Genomic DNA, 8,676 nt, shown 5'->3' with positions numbered 1-8,676 from the left:
TCAAAATTGTGTTTTATGAATCGTAAATGTAACTATTTTGAGAGTAGACTAACTGCTACAATACGTCCATGTTTCAGGATTGTCACTCTTCATTAAGACGTAGAAATTAATACAAGCCGATAGTACGTGTCGGCGAGATACGCAATTAGCCATAAAATTATTCATGGCCATGTGTGTGTAAACATATGTGTTTACTGTGAAATGTACATACCAAATGAAAGTATTATTGTTATATGTTGTTTTAGTTATCGTTCTTGTACTTTTAAATATATATTTATTATTTTTTATGGTTGAACGCAGTGAAATTTCAGTCGTTATATAGAACTGAAAATCAGCGCTTAACTATATTTTAGCATATACTGAATCTCTTTCTCAATCGATTGCATAATATGAGTTACTTCTGTGCTCTGATACTGTGTCTTATGTTTGTTCAATTTATTGCCACTGTTGCTGTTATTTGCAAATTGGACGGATTAAAAAAAAACACAAAATCTCGCTGAAACGCTGCGAACACGAATGATAAATAAGTATAAAGCAAGCACGCGAAAAATATTTCGTTTATTATTTTATGGTGGTAGTTTATTTGTACGTAACGATAAATTGTAAACTAAAAACAATAGGAGGGATATAAAATGCAGCGCTTCGGTTAGGCAGAATTGATGCTTGCCAGCTTTCGTCTGTACTCTGTAGGTGGTCGATATTTTTGGCGAAAAAGAGAAAAACAAGTGTGCGTCGCCCACGAGCTCGCGGCTGTGATTGCTGACTAAAACCTTTAGGTATTCAGTGAGTAACTTCTTTGCGCAATACAGGTGATTTATTTTTGGCCCAAACGTAATCCTCATATCGCACCTGCTGTAGGTGATTCTGGTATAAACATTGTTTGTTACTGTTTCTTGTAATTTATAGAACGTTTGTAATAGTGTCTCACTACAATAGAAATAATGAATGCAGATGAAAATGTATTCCAAGCGTTAAATGACGATGGATAGTCCTTTGATCCTTTTCCTCTTTTACCGTTACATATATACAAATTGTTTTCACAATTCATGAGTCCTGAAAGGCTTAATAATAAAAAGAGTATAAAACTATAAATTATGAAATGTTAAAAATTTCTCGAACATTTAAATTCGATATTACTGATATTTTGCGTATAGATTTCGATTTCGATCGATCTATAGCCGAATATTTCTATCAATTAGCCCAAACATTTATTTATTTTTTATTTTATTTTGACAATTGTGAATTACATTTCCCACAGCCGGAGGCCCCAAAAGAAACCAGATATACTTTAAAACTATATTTAATAATTAAAATGAGACTTTACAACCACGTCTGCTCGATGCAGACCGGAGTTAAGGAATTATTATACATTTTTAATAATTATTCTAAAGAAGTCTTAAAAGCTCACAGCAAAACCACGCTCGCATTCCGTTCCCATGCGAACGGCGTAGTCAGCTGTCAGTTGCTGTTATGGCCGGGACGTACCACCTCCCCCCGCAGTTCAGCGACCATTTTTTGACTCCGTAGAAAAATGTCGCTGGAAGCTCATCTGCGTCGGATCACGTACAGTTGTTCAGGATTGGCAAAATTATAGCTGCAAGTTGCAACAATCAGAATCATGTAGATAGGCATAGTAGTATGGTAAATTACAGAATTCTTTTCCTGTGATATAATTTCGTCTTAAATTTTGCGGATATCTTCTAAATTAATCAAATTGAGAGTTGCATATATTTCATATAATAATTTCAATTATCTTTGAGTCCATAGTGCTTCTTCAGTTATAATCTTCTTCAATTAGATTTAGTTGAACGTGGAAGAGATAATTATGTAATATCTTTTATCTCGAAAAGATTCACAATATCAAACTTCGGACATTCAGCCTCAAAAGGAGAGATAACAAGGAAAAAGGGATGACTGTATATTAATTAAAAAAAAATCTAACTAAAACTAAAGATGAACTACTATTTTATACTAATTAAAATAAATATACTTTTAAATTATCGTAGTTTTATCTGATTTCTCTTCAAGGATTTTATTTGTACCATACGTGGAATTTAGTATTAATTCATTGAGATACTAGTACTACGTATGGAGACACCACGAACAAAATCTGTGCGCCATTTTTTTGCTCTAACTAAGTTTTAAAAATTATTATCTAGTTAGGTACTTACCGATGAAAGTTATTCCTTTGCACTTTTCCGTATTATTTGTATTATTTGCGCAATATCGTAACACACACGAAGGCATATTTGATGCGTTTCACTTTAAAACAATTAAAAAATGAGCGTGCAGTTACGCCATATGGCGTATGTTAAGCGGAACATAAGTTATGTAGGCGGTGTCGTCTCCATATGTATATCTCAATGTATTAATTATATTTTATTTAACATAAAATGGAATAATTTGTTAAGGACGTTCGTATTGAATACTAATGCATTATCAATTTGAGTAAACTTTTTCATATTACAATATCGTTGTAAATTATTTAAAATTAATTAATTATTAAAATTAATTTAATATATTAACTACAACGATATGTAATTATTGAATCCAAAAACTGTTAAATTCTTGGCCTCGAATATTTAAACTATTTTCTTTATATATATTATAATTGCGTCTGTAAAAATGAAATAATTTTTATAGATTAATTTGATAAATGTCTATACGGTCCCGTACCTTGATATTAATTAACTGTTAAATTTTTATATAATGCTTTTGGAAATAATGCTACGCATATACTAATTAATATATTTTATAATATAATATGAAAGTTAACTTTATTTCATACTTTTTAATTAATTTCATTCCTACAATTATTATAACCTAAACATACGGATAGACCTATACGATGTAGGCTCCTGAGGGTATAAGTATCAAGGATGGATAATTATAGGTATTTAAAATTACAAGGATTAAAACTAAAGGGATAAGTAGCACAGATCGATTCTATGTATACTTACCACATTTGGTTCCTTTGGGGTCAATGTTTGATTTAGCCTCCAGGCCGCAGAAACCGTAGATTCCGGATCCCCAGCTCCGTAGCGATAGCAAGGTTACTATCTATACCACGTTTTTTGAGGATCCTACCGACTGCGCCAATTACATTTCCCTCAGCCGGAGGCCCCAAAAGAAACCAGATATACTTTAAAACTACATTTAATAATTACAAGTGATAACTGCGTTAAAAACAACCGACTTCAAACTTGCACTTGCAAAATTTACAAATACCTACAGACAAAAATGCTCATAAAATAAAAACTACTGGGCCTATCCGAATAAAATTTTTATGGGACCAATTCGACACCATCCCGCATCGAACAAAAAAAGAATCACGTAAATCGGTTCAGAAACCTCGGAGTAATCGGTGTACATACATAAAAAAAAAAAAAAAATATACCGGCCGAATTGATAACCTCCTCCTTTTTTTTGAAGTCGGTTAAAAATGAGACTTTGGAACCACGTCTGCTCGATGCAGACGGGAGTTAAGGAATCAATATACATTTTTAATAATTATTCTAAAGAAGTCTTCAAAACGCAAAACCACGCTCGCATTTCGTTCCCATGCGAACGGCGTAGTCAGCAGTTTGCTGTTAAGGCCGGGACGTAACATGTGACAAATAATTATTGGATTACAGCATAGTAGGTGACAGTAGGAATCTGTTTTATTATATTTGCGTTAAGTCCCTAAAAGAGAGACGAAGCATTGAATACACCTAATAAATAAAGCGATTTCAGTGATAAGACGACACAAATTGAATAACATTTGTTAGCCTTCGTTAAAAAGAATTAGAAAGAAAGGATTTAGAAAATAATTCTTTCTACCACGCTTTTATTACCTTCACATGTAGACTATGTAGACTATGTTTATATTTAACTGACTATTTTAGACTTAATTAAAACTTTGTACACTTCATACACTATCAAGGATCGGCGACAATACAAAAATTTCAAGAGCTAAAGTGTCTTTTTTAGTTCTTTTTTTAACTATATTAATAATTTAATACTATGTTGTACAGTGTACTGTTATAAAAACATCCTTTTGAAAAACTCTAGTATGTACTAGATGGAATTATTATGTTCCTCTGATTATAGTTGTAGGTCTATCGCCGATACGACTTTTAATTTTTTTTTACAGTAATTACGGGAAAAGTGTACTTCAAGTGAATTGTATTTTCAGGTAAGAATAGTTAAAAACGAATAAAATCAATGTAATACGATGCGAACTCGCGAATCCACGTTGGTTTTAATATAGCCTGGTTTATATTAATACACCTCGCATAGTACCCAGCTGCCTCACGTAATTTCGTTTCCACCTGAGATGCTTAGCGCCGCCCACTCCAAAATTGCGCTGGAACAAAAATATACATCTCCAGTTTCACTCGGCAAATGTCGGTAAAAATTTTTGAGAGTCACGCTACAACAATTATTTTAATTACAAAATATAATTTATTGCCCATATGCTCCTTGTCGTGGGGCGCTGGGAGGTCGCCAAATATCTCGTCATACTTCTCCATTGGCACGATACACGGATCACGGATTATTTCCGTAATGTAACAAATGTAATTGTTAACAATACGCAGTTCAATCGAAGTATAGCCATTACAATTTAATTGTAAATACCGAGCCATGAAATTAGTGGGTAAAAACAGCGCCAAAAATGCGGCGCTGACCGTGTGCCAATGGATACAATTTTAATGTGAATTCCGATTGAGTCGGGATCGAATAATCTTGTTTACAGTGTCGACGACACGTTCATGATGGGAGAACTGTTGGATGATCCAGTTATCACAAGTGATGCATCTCATCGCTCGGCAATTCGCAATGCAGTACTAAAATATCTCGAAATATGCGTCACGATGACCGCTCTGCAGATTACTTATGTGTATAATTCTGCGACAATGATTCAGGGAGAACTGACGCATGTATTAAAAATTAGCTCAATATTTTAATAGATTGTTGAAACAAAAGAAAAGAGAGTAATGCCTAGAATACTGACCTATAAGACACTTGATATTTGCGTCAGATTCATCGTAACAAGTAGACTAAATTAGCCTCTTCTACACGCAAATATAACATACATTAGCATTTATTAGCTATTACTCACTCAAGGGACATTGTAGGTATTGTGTTAGCCTGTCGTGTCCCAATGCTGGGCAGAATGCATCCATGAATCGCGGTCTTGTCCTAATAAAAAAAAAAAAAAAGTTTGGTTGGAATTTTTATTAAACCTTAATTATCATATAATAAAAAGTTTTTTTTTAAATATTAAATGTTGATTATTAAGGCCGTTAAGTACAGATAAAGAACCAAACAACATAGTATCTTTCGATTATTTCTTGGCAGTATTCTTTCTTGGTAAGGTACCTAACCAAAGTTGTTTTCGAAAGATATTTACTATGTATGTAATATCAGTTTACCAATTCAATTTGGGGGCTTTTATTTTTATTAATGACGAGAATCCTCTCGATCATTTGAGCAGTACTGACGCAAAAAATCTAATTTTATCGACTTAATCGACCATTCTCGAACTTTCGACTTCTTCACATCACTGAATTTCTCACCAATTTTATAATTACTAGCCCTTTCCGATAGTTTAACATGTACCTATTCATATATTATGTACTCAAATATGATATTCTTTTTCAAGTAATTGATCTATATTATGTAGAATTGAATTGAATAGTAGGGGTTAAAAGTAAAGACGGCAAGAGCTTAGCTCCACATGACATTAGATCTTTTAAAGTGCAAGCCCTATAGTCGCGACTTCGAAACATTTTACAAGAAAATTACCGAATAATAATTCTACAAAAACAAAATGTTAAACATTTTATCGGTTATGTCTATACATATAATGCAGTCCTATGATTCTTTGCTCTTTGCCATTACTCTTATCACTTTAGGTATAAATAGTTTATGATGGTTAATAATTATAATATTTCATTATTAGTTATAACATTTATAAAAGTAGATATAAAAGCTTGTTTTGAATAAAAAAAATGGAAATCATAGACATTGAACAATATTTGATGTTTATCATAGAAGAAAAAGAAAGAAAAATAACACCTTGCTATATTTTTATTACGTTTTCCTTATGTGATAAGTTATGTCCTGGGTGGAGCCGGGACGAGAAACTAGTTTCTTATTTATTAAAAACAAGCTACGCTCCGCGGTTTCACCCGCATAAAATATTCGTCTTAGCGTGATGATATATAAGCCTTCCTCGATAAATGGGCTATCTAACACCAAAATAATTGTTCAAATCGGACCTGTAGTTCCTGAGATTAGCTCGTTAAAACAAACTCTTCAGCTTTATAATATTAAGTATAGATTTAAATTTATCTGGGAAGCAGGATAAACTATATTCGTGTATTTAATTAAATATCTTCGAAGCGTAAAACAGTACATACACCTTAGTGCGTGGCCGCCACGCACTGGTTTTTAAACTAATTATACCTTATGATGATTACCTTGACCAGGAAAGTTTTTTCATTGTTTCGCATAGTTTTATATAAGACAGTGCTTTTGAATTGCATTTCCCTTTTATCTGTGAAATTGTGTGGATGGAAGTAATGTATTGATGCAAACACAACTAGGCCGATCTGGATGAAATTTGGCACAAAGATAGATTATAAGGTTAGCTATGATAATATTATTTATTTGTATATGTTAACGGAAATGTATGTAATCCGTCATTGTATAAAATTCCTAGGAAATGTATGTAAGTCCAAAATGTGTATGTCGCCGTCGGATTGTATAATCCGCCGTATCATAAACGGCCGGCATTTTGTAATATGCCGAAAATTCATTAATCAGAATTTTTTTGGTTTGGAGAAGAGGGTGGCTAACCCACCCCCTTATCTATTAGTTAGGTTCGTGTTCTTTAAAACTACACAGAAATAGGAGCCCCACGAAGTGGGGCTCCGTCGGCTCGCGACCGTCTTTTTGTAGAATTTTGGAAAAAGACGAATTTCGGCATATTGGCCGTTTGTAATAGGGCGGATTATACAATCCGACTGCGACATGTAGACGGGGACAGCAGGACGAGGGGACTGATTACTTACCAAATGGAAATATGATTTGATTGAATATAAGTTGATTTAAGAAATGTCAATTAGTAAGATAATATGAACATATTATTATTATTATTTTACGGTAAGACTGTTACCCGATTGTCTCAATAAGTGCTATAATAATAATAATAAAAAAATAACAACGTGTTTTATTACAGAAATCATTTAATTTATACATTTCCCAATACAATATTGGAATGATATACAATTCCGAGGAAGATTATACATTTCCTAAACTCAAACTCAAACTCAAACATTTATTTGTTCAATTAGACTAGGATATCTATTCATTAAATAGTTTATTAAACAATATTTTATAGATTTCGTCTATTAGTTCCAGTAGCAGTCTTCAAAGTACACCTGCAGGTCACTCCATCAAGTCCGGAGGTAAGGTCTCAACATAACTAACAAAATGAGCCCAAACTCGGCACACCTAGCTCTAATCATCTATTAGTTCCAGTAGCAGTCTTCGAAGTACACCTGCAGGTCATTCCATCAATTCCGGAGGTAAGGTCTCAACGTAACTAACAAAACGAGCCTAAACTCGGCGCACCTAGCTCCACTCATCTATGAGGATACTTTTTATCCTGGAAAAATACGCAGAAAAAAATTTAATCTTAATTTTTCAGTTTTATCCATAGATGTTGTTCTGTAGAACCGCGAACACACGTTGCGTATTATTATGGTCTAAGATCCGAATATAAGTCGAAATGCAACGGCGTGATAATAGAATGAGACCAATGTTATAATAAATTTAGTGTATTAAAAAATGGGTTGACTGGGAAAATCCTGGACAGGATATTTTTTATTAATTATTAAAAAAACATTCATTTCGACTTATATTCGGATCTTAGACCATTATAGGCCTAGCCGTATTTGGGTCCAATAGATATTTATAAGATGTCATTGTCAGAGTTACTCAAAATGGAGAAATAAACCATCCACGCGAAGACCGACATCCGCGCGGACGGAGTCGCGGGCGGAAGCTAGTAGCTAGTAGCTAATAATAATCTTTGGTTATATTAGGTATTTACTATCTATCCTATTTTACGCCCAGGATAATAAGGTATAATTATACCAAGTTTCATCGAAATCGAACCGTTAGTTTTCACGTGATGTCTTCACATACAGACAGACAGACAGACAGACAAAAATTTTTTTAATCACATATTTGGGTTTGGTATCGATCCAGTAACACTAACACTTGCTATTTATTTTTTCAATATTTTCAATGTACAGAATTGACCCTTCTACAGATTTATTATATGTAGGTACGTATAGCTTTATTATACTCTTTAATACAACTAAACAGACATTAGATACTAAAATATATATCAGATGAAGAAATGATAGGAAATATATGTATAAGCCAAAATAAAGGTTTTATTCTCTCTAGTAGTAAATATTTTAATATTTAATCAATAATCAAGACTAAACTAAATGTGTGATATAGTTGTTTAGTATAAACGCAGTTTATTTTTTAACTTTCGCAGCAAGGTTTGTCTTTTTATTAACGTTGTAATCATCGTTTAATATCTTCGATTGCAAAGCGACCATTTATATATACGGCAGAAGGATAAAGAAAAAGAAAACTTAAGTTCGTTTT

General features: G+C 33.0%; 1 long non-coding RNA gene across 1 annotated transcript; it reads right to left on the bottom strand.

Annotated features, from left to right (window-relative positions):
- Positions 1-1,284: 1,284 nt before the first annotated feature.
- LOC123705381 lies at positions 1,285-3,246 on the bottom strand. Its single transcript, XR_006753303.1, has 2 exons — positions 2,961-3,246; positions 1,285-1,594 (listed from the first exon to the last, which is right to left on the bottom strand). It is a non-coding gene; the product is annotated as an uncharacterized LOC123705381 (long non-coding RNA).
- Positions 3,247-8,676: the final 5,430 nt, after the last annotated feature.

Source organism: Colias croceus, chromosome Z, assembly GCF_905220415.1.
Source record: "Colias croceus chromosome Z, ilColCroc2.1".
Taxonomy (NCBI): Eukaryota; Metazoa; Arthropoda; class Insecta; order Lepidoptera; family Pieridae; genus Colias; species Colias croceus.
Note: the sequence above shows the minus strand (reverse complement) of the source record. Positions and strands in the feature narration are given on the sequence as shown.